Here is a 13,089-nt window from a genome sequence, read left to right on the forward strand (position 1 = left end):
TGGAATAGGCTTCACGTGGAAAATCGTCTGACGCTAACCCTGTGAGAAAATACACTGCACAAATTATGCACTTGCTCTTCAGTGTAGACCAAGTCAGGTACCAATAACGGGTGCTTTCTAAAAGCAAAGTGTCAATTAAACAGCCCTGCCTGGCACTGAGAGGAGGACACTCGTAAAGAGAGAAGAGCCTTTCCGTGTGTCCTTGAGCCATTGACTGAGGTGTCTTTGTCTCTATTCCTGCTTTCAAAAAGTCAGAAATAAAACATGTTTCTAAAATTACTTAAGGACCCCTGGTAGAAAGGTGAGGGATTCCACTGGCATCTTTATGGGCCAGTGCAGCAGAGGCATAAAGGCTGTGGAGAAAAAGCACTTTGCCTGGCAAGAAGTGGTTTCAAACCCAACCGCAAATTAAATGCAAATTTAAAATTAAATTTAATCTTATTATGTCAGGCCCTCCAAAAAGCCATTTCCTTGGGTATTTGAACTTGGAGGTCATGCTCATTTTGAGAGTATATAAATTTTTAAAAAGCTACGGTTATTTATAAATTATTGGTTATATACTTTAAAACGTTGCAACTTGAGCTCCACGGGTTAAGTGATGGAACATAAAACCTTCAGAGGAACATGAGTTAGTTACAGTCCAAGGGTCGTAAAGTCAAGTTGTAGGGTTGATTCCATTTTTACTTCAAAGATGAGGAAACGAGATCATGGAGTTGACCCTTAGCTGGGGTGAAATCTTTAAAATTTACATATCTTTCGGTGGACCACTGTCACAGAATCAGAGATAAAGCCATCAGTATATGGGTTAGTTGATTTAATTTTCAAGTTCTTGTTGCATGCTCTTTACTTTGAAAGGAATAATACGATTTAAAGTGGCTTTTATTTTTAAAAATGTGAAATAATTTCCCTATTGTTGAGGGCATCATGCCCTCGAATTTAATAAATTTGACCCCTTAAGTTTTTCTGCTTTTTTAAAATATGGTTAGTTTTTAAACATAGCCCTCCATTCCTAACACTACTCCCATCAAGATGTGGGGTGTCTGTCCCCCCCCCTTGAATCTGTGCTCTGCATCAACCTGACCCATTGACTACGGTAGAAAGGAAACTGCCAGGTTCTAGATCCAGATCCCAAGAAACGGTCATCCCTACTTCTTCTCTTCAGGGAGAAAGTCCAAGACCCAAGGAGAGATCCACAGAAAAGTGACCACAGCCCTCAGCCGTCCACCGCAGCCAAGCTCCCAGCCAACACCCCACAACACCTTGCCAGCCATGCTGGGGTGCCATCTTAGGAGTGCGTCCTCACAGATCACCCCAGACCACATCCTGGGCTTGCACAAATCACAGATCCAGGAACGAGACAAATCATTGCTCTTGTTGGATGCCATGCAACGTCCGGAGGATGTGCTATGCAGCTCCCGACACCAGAAGAGATGGGAGTACCGGAAGCAGGCTGTTGCCATGACAAATCTTGACCTAAGGGGCACCGGCTCTGGGACAGCAGCGTGTAGAAGTTCTAAGGGACTTGAGAAGAGTTTTAGTAAAGTCTTAAAGAGCCTAGAAAACAGGAATAGCCTGGAGGAGAGTGTCAGTGGGAGTCTAAGCTCTCGAGGCACCGTCTCTGAAGCATCAAGAAACAGGAGAAAGGAGTCATGAAAGTTGAAGAGAGGCGCTCTGGTGAAGCAGACAGGCTGGTGAGCCTTCTGGTGCCGAAATCATGTGAAACCTGGAAAGCGCTATGTCAGTCAGCTCGGCCGCCGTAAAAGAGCATCACAGACATTTCTCTCTCAGGGTTCTGGAGGCTGGAATTCCAAGATTACGTGCTGGGGGGGTTGGTTCCTGATGACAACTCCCTTCCGGTCTTGCAGACGTTGTGTCCTTATGAGGCCCTTCTTCTCTGTGAGTGGAAAGAAAGGGAAGATACTTCTTTGGTGTCTTTTCGTCTGCTTATTGGGTCAGGGTCACACCCTGATAACTTCATTTAATCCTAACTAACTCCTGAAGGGCCCCATCTCCACATGGGGAGTTAGGGCTTCAGCATATAGATTTGACGGGGACACAAGTCATTCTATAACATGCACCTAGTGAGCTAAATGACCTAGCTAAGGTGAATCCCAGTCAAAATATTAAAACATCCAATGGCATTTGTTTGTTGCCTGGGATAATATGCAAGATGAAATAAATACACAGAAGCATAAACTCTTAACTATAAAGGATGCAGGATTGGCCGAGTTGACAGATAAAAGATTTTCTCCTTGGGATGCCTGGGAGGCTCAGCGGTTGAGCATCTGCCTTCAGCTCAGGTGTGATCCCAAGGTCCTGGGATCGAATCCCACATCGGGCTCCTCACAGGAAGCCTGCTTCTCCCTCTGCCTGTGTCTCTGCCTCTCTCTGTGTGTCTCTCAGGAATAAATAAATCCTAAAAAAAAAAAAAAAATGTTTTTTTCTCCTTCCCTGCCTCTCCAGATAACAAAAGATTGCACGGCACCTGGTCTTTATAACTTCTAGCAAGATATGATCCTATAATAATAGGCCCAGGGTTTTAGCCAGTGGGAATGGACTGACCTTGAGACTGGCAACGCAGCTGGATTCTAAGACCAGTATTCTGATCTAATGGTTGATATCATTTGTGGGTATTTAGTTCCCCTTCCTAGAAGGTTTTTTGTTTTGTTTTGTTTTGTTTTGTTTTTTAATTATGACAGGTCATCTTTTCTTGATAAGTGTTTTTGGTATCTTTTATAAGAATGATTCTGGAACTCCCCTGGCCCAAAGTTTTATCACACCCATCAGTCTAACTTGGGTCTGATGGTGGATCAGTAAGCCTTTACTGATGTGACGAACAGGCCATCATCCATCCACACTAGTGAGTTTGAGAGTCTCCAGAATGTGCAACTTGACTCCAGGATGATTTTTCACATAGGCAGGGAGATGACCGGGTAGTTCATCCACCTACAATGGTAACAAGAGCAACCACCACCACCCCAGAACTAACGCGTGCTGGTTCTCGTGGTGGATCGGGCACTGACCCGAGCACGTCGCAAGCACTCACTGATTTCATTCCCAGAACAACCTATTAGTTAAATATTGTTTTATCATCCTCATTTTGCAGAAAAGTAAAAATCCCTCTTTACTCAACATGTTGGCTTTTACTCAACATGTCGGCTGAGTTGCACCCAAACTGAGGCATGGAGTTTCAATAATTTGACTGAGTTTACAAGACTGTTAACAGGAGGTTGAGCCAAGATTCCAAACCAGATACTCTCAAGGCCAAGACTATTCAATTGAAGAATACAAGATGCATGGGGAGGCCGAAAATTCATTCCACCTACTACCATGAGTTTACACTCCCAGTAAAACTGGTCTCAGCTCTTAGAAGCTCAAAAACCAGAGGCATTTAAGTCCTCAGTAGCCATATTATTTTAATATGGCTTCATCAGCAGCTATCACATTTCATTATAAATCCTTGGTTCCGTGTGTTTCTGTATCTTTGAAGCATTAGGCATGTCTAGGTTGGGGTCCTGAGCATGTAATAAGTATAATATTTTAATCAATTCAAAGTGAAACATAAATGAGTTAGGGTAATAAGCCCTAATAGGTTAGCCTGGGCTTCAGGTGAGGCAACCCCAGAGCCGAAGGTGGGCACTGCTTTCTCAGCACTTTCCTCCACACCAACTTCATCATCCTTCAAGGGGTCTGGCCATACCACTTCCTGCTCAAGGCTTGGCACACACCTAAGCCAGGCTAATTTTTTTTTAAGATTTTATTTATTTATTCATGAGACACAGAGAGAGAGAGAGGCAGAGACACACACAGGCAGAGGGAGAAACAGGCCCCTGCAGGGAGGTGCCCAACCGCTGAGCTCCCCCAGGCGTCCCTGGGCTAACTCTTTTTTTAAAAAGTTTAGGTTGGGGATGCATTTGTAATAAAACTCAAGACTGATGAGGACAAAGAAATGTTTTTAGGAAAACAAAAAAACAAAAAAACAAAACCTCCAAGGCTCTAGACTAGCGACCGCCTATCAGATACTGTCTCACTCCTCCCCCCACCACGCAGACCTACTCTGAGCAGAGCCAGCAAACCAGCCCCAATGGCTGGAGCAGCGCACGGGGTGGAAGAGCCAGACTCAGGAGCAAAAGGCCCCTGGGAGCTGGGGAGCAGCAAGGAGCATTGGAGAGGCAGACCCAGAGGCAGCCCGCGCCCGCCAGCCAGGCCGAGCAGGTGCAAGGATGACATGAAGGGGTGAAGCCTGTCCTGTAGATGCAACCCACCCCGAGGAGAGGACTCTGCACGTGCTGTGGGTGCCCTGGTGCACTTTGTTAGGAACATTCTACTGAAGCATTTGCTCCCTGCTCTGCAGAGACCCTCATAAGGAGGCCCGAGCTCGGGCCATGGGGAGCACCGCCTGTGTCTCATGGTCGCGCTGCGTTGTCATTCCTTCTTTAAAAGTTTATCCTCTCCCTTTGTCCCTCTGTTCTCAAAATACACACAGGGTGACTTTCAGAAGTTGCTAGAAGGAGTGGCTTGGGTCTGTTCCCTTTTGTCTGCCTCCCTCATGGCCTGCTACCTGGGTGTCTCCGTCTTGCTCCAAGCCCCATGCCAGTCCGTCTGGGATCTTGAAAGTGTCCCCTTCCGCTCCCCCAGAGCGTTGAAAAGCAGGGGCCTTGACAGACTCCTGTGGGACCACATTCGGGGGTGGGTTGAGAATTCCTGAAGAGCTAATGAGACCCGCAGCGCCGGGCTGGGGACCAGCAGGGCAGGCCCCGCACGAGGGGAACGCGTTTTCCGAAGGGCTGCAGGCCAAGGCCAAGTGCGTCCCATGGTGAAGCGTGGAGACCTCAAAGACTCGTTTTCTCGCTGGCCTAGATTTCGGATTTCTCTATTAAGACCAGGGTGCCATGCCCTGGCAGGCAGCTAACCCTTTTTCTTTTTTTAAGAAATAAAAATGGATATAGAGAAAGAGGGGAATCCAAAAATAGGATTTGTCTTCTAATCAGAAAGAAATCCCACCAGCCTAGCAGAGTCCAGATATATACAGTTTGCTTAAAATGTTTAAAAGGGGGAAAAAAAAAAGAAAGAGAGAAGGAAGAAAAAGGTTCTTTTATTTTGGATTTGCTTCACTCTTTCTGAAGACCCCTTCCTGAAGCCTTAAAAAAAGATAGGATTTTGTGTGTCTGAGTTCTTTTAAAAATCACCCCACATTATTTGAGAGAAAAATCAGCTGGAGGCTTTTTCTGCCAAAAAAAAAAAAAAAAAAGGTGTTTAATTTCATACTCTGGGCAGCAGCACCAGCAATTATGAAAGTGGCCACCAGCAGGTAAAGGGAAATTTATAAAGTTGTTTTGTAAAGATTCAGAATACAGGCTCCATTTGCTGGACTGTCCCCTGGCCAAAGACGTGCCTTTCGGCGTCTAACAGACTTTCCTGGAGTGTTTCTCTAACTCAAAATACGGTTTCATGGAACCTTGATGGCAAGATTCCCACATGTGTGTCTCCCGGGTTGTGTTCCTCTCTCACAACAGTGTGGAGTGGCGACTCGGTGTGCGTGCGTGGAAAATACGCGATGCTGAAACGGGTCCTGCCAACATCCCTCGTCACAACAAGAGCTAGTGCTTGGATGGACTCGCCATGTGCCCGACACCGTCACCGCATTTGACGCCTTTTACCGGGTTCATGCTTTGCATGGAACCAACAGCACCATTGGTCTCGCCACATGCAGAGGAGGGACCCAAGGCATCCGACATTTGGGGGTCTCGCTCCGGATCTCAGAAGTGACCGTCGGCAGGGGCAGGATTGCCCCTCGGGGATCGGCCGCACGGAGCCTACCCCAGAACGCCTGCCCACCCGGCTCCCTCCTTCACGACAGCGAAGGGCTTTCCTCTGGCTTACTGCCAGGCCCTGGGCCTGTCTCCGCTCTAGACTCTAGAATGAGGCCTAACCACTCTTTCAGAAAGAAAGCCTGAACCTCAGACGGCTGCGACCACATGGTGTCCGCGTCCTGTGTGCTTTGTCCTGCTCCACACACCTTCAAATTCATCAGGTCGCTCACATCGACAATCGGTTCTGCACACAAATGTCCCTACTACAGCCGCGGAGTCGGGGCGGTGTGAGTGTCAGAGGGGTGGAGGTGGTGTGGCCCGGGCAGGGGCAGGTGGCTCCTGGCGTGGACGGAAGTCTCCGTTCTGACCTGGGTGGTGAAGTGACCCGGGGACATGTGTGAAAATGCACTGATCTGTGTGCTTCTCGGCAGCGTCCGCCTCTGTAAACAGAAGACAGTGGGGACAAAATGTTTAAAAGAAGCCGGTGTTGTTACAGCATTTCCCTGCTTCAAAGTCTTAAACAATTTCCCACCAGCATGAGATAAAAAATCCTTTTCAAGCTTCTACGGCCTGCCCCGGCGTGGTGTCCTCCCTTGGGGTCATCTCTCTCTCTCTCTCTCTCTCTCTCTCTCATTCTCTCTCTCTCTCTGGCCCAAACCCATGAGGCAGGGGGTCCCCCCTATTCTAGAGCCCTCCCAAGTCTGCCCCTCCTCCCTCCCAGTCATGCTCCCATCTCCAGCCAGAACATCATCTGTCTGCTTGGTCTACACCAACTCTTTATTTTGACATCAGGTTCAACAGGAAAAATTAGATCACTTAAAAAATCTCCTCTGGTGGTAGTAGGTACCTCTCTGTGTGAGCATTTTCATGGTTACAATTTTGTATTGTTTCACCGCTATCATTGTTCCTTTGTCTTATTTTTAAGTAGACTTCATTATTCAGAGCAGTCTTGGGCTCGCAGCAAAATGGAACAGAAAAGTAGAGATTCCCCTGAGAACCCCCAGCCCCACACGTGCGTGGCCCACTGTCAGCTGCAGGCACCATACACTGGGTTTTATAAATCGTCCTAATGGACGAATGTGTGCTTCCCTTCTGGCTAGAAAACCCCATAAGGGCAGGAGCTAGACCAATTTTTGTTCAGATTGACTTCCATCCCCTTCCTGATGATGCACACTGACTTCATACGTGTTTGTTTTAATAAGTGGGTTGGTGAGCTCCTTTTGGATTCCAGATCCAAGGCTCAACCTAGCTCACAGTGCGGGCCTGCAAATCGGACTCAAACGCTTGTGACTGGTTATGCAAAAGGAAGTTTTATTTTCTTTTTAGGCAGGAGGACCTATGTAGAGTGATTGTTTTTTTAAAGGCTTCCATTCCTGCAAAAGGTGGTGGGGCCAGAGGAGGAGACATCAGGAACTTGGAAGTTTGTACATTTATAAATGAGTGAAAGTTCACTTGAAATTGTACTTTGCTACTTCTGAAAGGTTACACAGCTTCTTTGGAATTGGAAGGTATAATTGTAAGTGTAATAATTATCTTCCTGTTCTGCTTGTAGTGAACATCTGAGGGATGGTCCACACTGGAGTCAGTGTCCTGGCAACTGTGACTCGATATAAGGGTGGGGGGAAAATAAAGAATAAAAAAAAGGAAGGAAGGAAGGAAGGAAGGAACAAAGGAAGGAAAAAAGGAAGGAAAAAAGAAAGAAGGCAGGAAGGCAAGAAGGAAGGGAGGAAGGAACAGAAGGACGGACAGGAGCAGGGAAGGAAGGGAAATCTCCATCACCATATAGAATTGGACCAGGAAGATGGTCCATCGCTGCTCCTTCCAGGCTCACCCTGGTCACCAGGAGCATCTACTTGCCCACATAGTTGTATAGAACCTTCCCTAGTCTTATTGAAGCCAGATTCCCTGATATTTTCTGTTTTATTCCATCTGATTCAGTTCCATTATATTCTACAATATTTTAATCTATTATATTCTATGCAATTCTACTTTCAAATGCCGTGTTGCCACCCACTAAATTAACTTAATTAAAAGGCAGGGTGACATGCCTTTTGAACAAGTCTCCAAGATGCTGGAATGGGTGTTTTCGAAGTAGACCCAACTGAGCTAAAACAGGAACTCTGGTCAAATCGTCCCACGGCCTCCGTGAAATCAGCTGCCTCGTTTTAATTGGGCTGCATTTCCGCTCTTCGGTGCCATGTTTTGTCAATATGCCTGTTCTTCCCCAGAGCTGTGAGCTACAGTGATTGTAAAGGCCCAGCATAAATCTCCTAAATAAATACAGAGGAAATCTTTTCCAAAGTTTTCCTGAAGTTTGGTGTCAATCGGGGATGCAGAGCAGAAGCACATGGTCGCAGACACCTGTTCCATGAGGAGAGGCCCCTTTGCAGTCAAGAGCCGCTCAGAAGCTTTAACCTAAATTATGCACCATTTAAAAGTCCTGAAATGAATTAAACACCACACGAATCAATTGCCAAGTGAAAACCACACATCCATCTGTTCAGTTCTGTGACTCAGACACGTACGTAAACCTCCAGTCAACTCAGTACCATTGAGGGCCAAGAATGTCCGGATGACTCGATCAATTAGTAAAAGTGATAATGCATATGGATAAGTCTAGACATGTTTATTTACTATTTTCCTGGGGATAGCTACGGAAATCAACTGACTGTCTAACTTTACAATCCGTTGTTACGGCAACGCCTGTAAATGCCAGTTTAACTACCGGCTAGAGAAGCGGTGGAAATCTGTTTAACTAGCACTGGGTGTTAACAAGGCAAGGGCAAGAGTCTCCTGTTTGCTGATTTCCGGAGATGGCAGCCTATTTACGGCTCAAGAAATGTCCACCGAGGAGTGATTGAAGGCACGACTCAAGTTTATTCAGAATTTTTTTGCTAGAAGTTGAAAGAGATGAATCCAAATTTCTTACAACTCTAAGAACCCATAGCAACCGTGAGAAAAGCTCCCCCTCTATGCTCATCTTTCTGGATCATTTCTAGCAGGATCCACAGGTTTTTTTCAGCTTTAATAATTTCCCTTCTGTCGACTTTATAGGGTCTCGGCCCTGCCCACAGAATCCTGCTCTTGCTGGAATCTTGTCTACCAACCTGAACAATGTTTTTTTTTTTTTTCATTATTTTTCATTTTATTGTTCATTGTCCTGGGGCTGAGCACTCTCTCTACATCAGCTGTTCTCATCTCAATAGAGACTGATGATTGTCCTCTAATATTCCTTCTCTTGATGTTCCAACTCCTGGATTTTATGTTGACAAATGCCCATAATAGACCCTCTAAAGTGAAGCTAAATGTGAAGGAAAGTGCCATGTGGCAGCTTCTAGGGGGTTCCTCAAAATGAGTCTTTTTATATTATCCCATATCCTGCTAATTGGAACATAGATGTGATGACCAGTACCCCCGCCCCTTTTTGGACCATGAGGATGAGTTTCCACCCTAAGGATGGCAGAGTGTGGCTCTCTCAGGTCTTCAGAGAACTGAGTTCTCCTACTATGTTTGGGTCCCCTACCTCCAAGTCTCTATGTGAGACAACACTTCCAGCATACCTGAATTTTCAGGCTAGAAGAGAGAGGTTGCATGGCTGCTTAAAATGCCAGGCTATGTGCAACTGTGCAATTGGGGTTCTCTGGGCCTCAGGCAAAACATGGAGAGGGAATGAGCCAGGGGCATCTCTCTAGCTACCACGAAGCAAAAGATAGCTGTCAATTGTGTTCAAATAAATGGCCCAGACCAGGTTTTGATGCCAATCAAAGCCACAATGAGATATCACCTTGCACCTGCAGGAATGGCTAAACTCAAAAAGACAAGACACAACAAGTGTTGGTGACAGTGTGGAAAAAAATGGAACCCTCGTGCACTCTTGGTGGGCATGTAAGTTGATGCAGCCCCCATGGAAAACAGCATGGAGATTCTTCAAAAAACTTGAAAATACCCCATGACCCAGAAACTCCACTACTGGCTATTTACCCAAAGAAAATCAAAACACTAATTTGAAAAGATATATGCAGTCCTCTGTTTATAGCAGCATTTTTTTTATAGTAGCCAAGATATGAAAGCAGCCCAAGACTCCATCAGTAGATGAATCAATAAAGAAGATGTGGTGCATACATACAATGGAATATCACTTGGCCATTAAAAAAGAATAAGACCTTACAATTTATGACAGGATGGATGGACCAAGAGCATATCATGCTAGATAGAATAAGTCAGGCAGAGAAAGACGCATACCATATGATCTCACTCATATATGCAGTCTAAAAAACAACACAAAAAGAATAAACTAACAAAAATTAGAAAACAGACCCACAAATACAGAGAACAGAAAGATGGTCATCAGAGGGGAGGGAGGAGTTCAGCAAAATGAGTGAAGGGGAATGGGAGGTGTAGACCTCTAGCTACCGGACAATGAAGTCATGGGAGTAACAGGTGCAACACAGGGATATACTCAGTGAGGTGGTAATAGTGCAGCTTGGTGGCAGATGGCAGGTCCACCTGGGAGACCAGAGCATGACATGGAGAGAAGTGGAATCACTATGTCGTACACCTGAAACTACCATCACGTTGTATGTCATCTATGCTCAAACATTTTTTTCTTTGAAATGGTCCAGGCCCTGTACATGCTAAATACAGCAAGTTTTACACGATGTTGGGATTTGGGCCTTGAATTTATCATTTACTTCTTCATCCATTACTTAAAATTCATCAGCGCTGATTCAGCCCTTTTCCCCAAACACGCTTGTGACGTGCAGCCCCCCTGTAAATACGTCCTCAGTTCTATCTCCAGCGTCTATGGCTTTCAAGTCAGTGCCTGGCCTTTTTATAGCTGTGAACTCCTTTCAAAGTCAATACTAAAAAGGAAGTCAGCATCGGTTAATCAAATCGTCTTCTTTATTGAACTTGCATTTGATGTATGAAATCTTTCCAGATGAATGGTAATGTTTTGTTTTATTAGAGATTAGCTCCCACTACTGTTTTCAGAGAACTTTCTGGCTTCTTTCCTCGGGAACTTGCTTTTCAAAGCAGCCCCGGAGACTCCAAACTCAGAGGCTCTCAGCAAAGGGCATGTGAAACAGCGTCTGTACCCCCTTCCCGCACCCCCACTACCAGAGTAGGGGCTCCTTTTGATGTTGTCTTGTTGCTGGATGAGCACATCAAAGCCCTCCCGATGCCTGGCAGCCGAGCGCCAGCAGAGCAGCAGCACCCTAGAAGCTACATGGGGAGCAGAGAGATTACTCTCGGTTAGAAATGTGGGCCGCAACATCTCCTTAGGGCGGTAACAGCCACGTCTCTAGCTGAACTTGGGGCTCATCTGTCTTGACATCCTTCTGACTTGACAATACTCCCTAACTGCCACTAGGCTTGCAAGAACTTTCTCTCTCTCTCTCTCTCTTTTTTTTTATAGTGTCAGCAAAATAACCCAAGACAGTATGCTCTAATATTTTTAATGCCTTCATACTTAAGACATGTAATTGTTTTTGCATTTTTGTTAAAAGGTTGGAGGACAGTAGTGAAGTACGAAATTTTGCATAGAGATTGGCATGAGTGGCAAAACGTTTTCTCGTGTGCCTTGACACTTGCTGTCCCGTGACCGGTGTTAGGATTCCCACAAAACGCTTTAAGCGCTCGAGATCCTTCCCTCAATAGCTCCACAGAAGCCTGGAGTTGAAGCGATGGGAAGTCACCTTGGAGAACTTGGAGCAAGTGCCCTTGCTCACTGGGCAGGCACGGAAAGCAGGCTTCTGGCCGGTGGGGAGGGGGGGTCACGTGCCATGGGGCAGCGCCCACTCTGGCGGGGAGAGGCAGCCGGGGGAGCTGGGAGCTGGATACCCGCTTCCTCTTGGTGACGCGGCCAGCTCTGCCCAACACCCAGCTTGCTCGGGTCCCAGGCAGTGTCTTCCAGAATCTGTCACAGGGACCACAGGCCTTCAAATATAACCAGGACCACAAACCCAGACGTAAGAAAAGGGATCTTGTCCCCTTTGGAGTCCCCAGGGAGTTAGGTCCTCTGGTGCCCAAGAGCCTCAGGCTCAAAAGTAGGAACAGGATTTTCACAGCAATTGTAGTCAAGCCCAGGCAGATTAGACTCAGAGACCAGTCCCTCTGTTTTATATTAGTTCGGGTCAGGCTAGTTTATTCTATTTCATTCTACTTTATTTACTTTCACTTTATTTTATTATAGTTTACTTTTATTTTTATTTTACTTTACTTTATGTACTTTATTTTATTTTACTTAACTTTGAACACCAGTGGAGACGCCTCTTACCACATGCCCACAAGGTCCCGATTTCTGTGGCGCGGCTCCCTGGAGGGCCTGGGCAGGGCTCAGACTCCCACCAGGGGTGCGACTGCCACCCGGGAGGACTCACACTTCAGAGGAGAGGATATCCTTCAGGTCGAGTGATAACTGAATCAATCAAGCCAAAACCCAAAAAAGCAAACCTGCCTCTTCAAGGAAAAAAAACAAATTATGAAGATGTGTTTTCCCTACCAATCTTCCTTGGGATACAGGCCTGGGTCCTTGGTTGTTGGCACCTGCAGCCATCTGCAGGTCCAAGCACAACCCTGGATGGAGACAGAGACAGCAGCTTGTACCAGCCAGATGTTGGGAAGGGTAGTAGGGCCAAGTGAGTAGGAAGCCAGGGGGGATGGGCAGAAACTTCAGGATACAGGACCTTGGACCCAGAGCCCAGGACCAAGAATCCAAGACCAAGGATATAAGAGCAGGACCTAAGAGCCCAGGATCCAGGACTAAGGATGTAGGACTAGGACCTCAGAACTCAGGACCCAGGACCAAGGATATAGGGAATGGGATCACAGAGCCCAGAATCCAGGACTCAGGATGCAGGAGTAGGACCCAGCATCCAAGAGTCAAGATGCAGGACCCAGGGCCCAGGTGATATCAGCCTTGGGCCTTCTGGGCACAGCCTGGCCCCTTGCTGGTTTCCTGAGACCAAGTTCACAGGAGACACAGCTAGCCAACCTCTTCTGTGAGCATCGTTTTATCTTACTCAGTCCCACACCCCAGCTCTGGGCATTTTGCCCTGTAAATAGGAGATGTTGGATTAATAAACATTTGTCTCATTCAACAAAGAGTTATTGAGTACTCTCTGGGTTATTCAGTCCTAGGAATATACTAAGAAACAGTAGAAAAAGTCCAGGCTCTTATAAAATTTGCATTCTAATCACATTTATGCTCCAATTAGTAATTAAATAACTAAGCTATCAAGCTCACCTAAGTGAAGAAAAGCCCAAGAATGTATTA

At 46.2% G+C, this 13,089-nt stretch overlaps 1 long non-coding RNA gene across 1 annotated transcript in view; it reads right to left on the bottom strand.

The window, feature by feature from the left end:
* Positions 1 to 538: 538 nt before the first annotated feature.
* The window catches only part of LOC140632926 (uncharacterized), a 30,128-nt gene continuing 17,577 nt past the window's right edge, over positions 539 to 13,089 (bottom strand). Inside the window, exons 2-3 of the long non-coding RNA XR_012030570.1 lie at positions 6,020 to 6,253; positions 539 to 1,894 (exon numbers count right to left, since the gene is read on the bottom strand). This is a non-coding gene — a long non-coding RNA (uncharacterized lncRNA). The remainder of the gene's footprint in view (positions 1,895 to 6,019; positions 6,254 to 13,089) is intronic.

This window comes from Canis lupus, chromosome 5 (assembly GCF_048164855.1).
Source record: "Canis lupus baileyi chromosome 5, mCanLup2.hap1, whole genome shotgun sequence".
In the NCBI taxonomy this organism is placed as follows: Eukaryota; Metazoa; Chordata; class Mammalia; order Carnivora; family Canidae; genus Canis; species Canis lupus.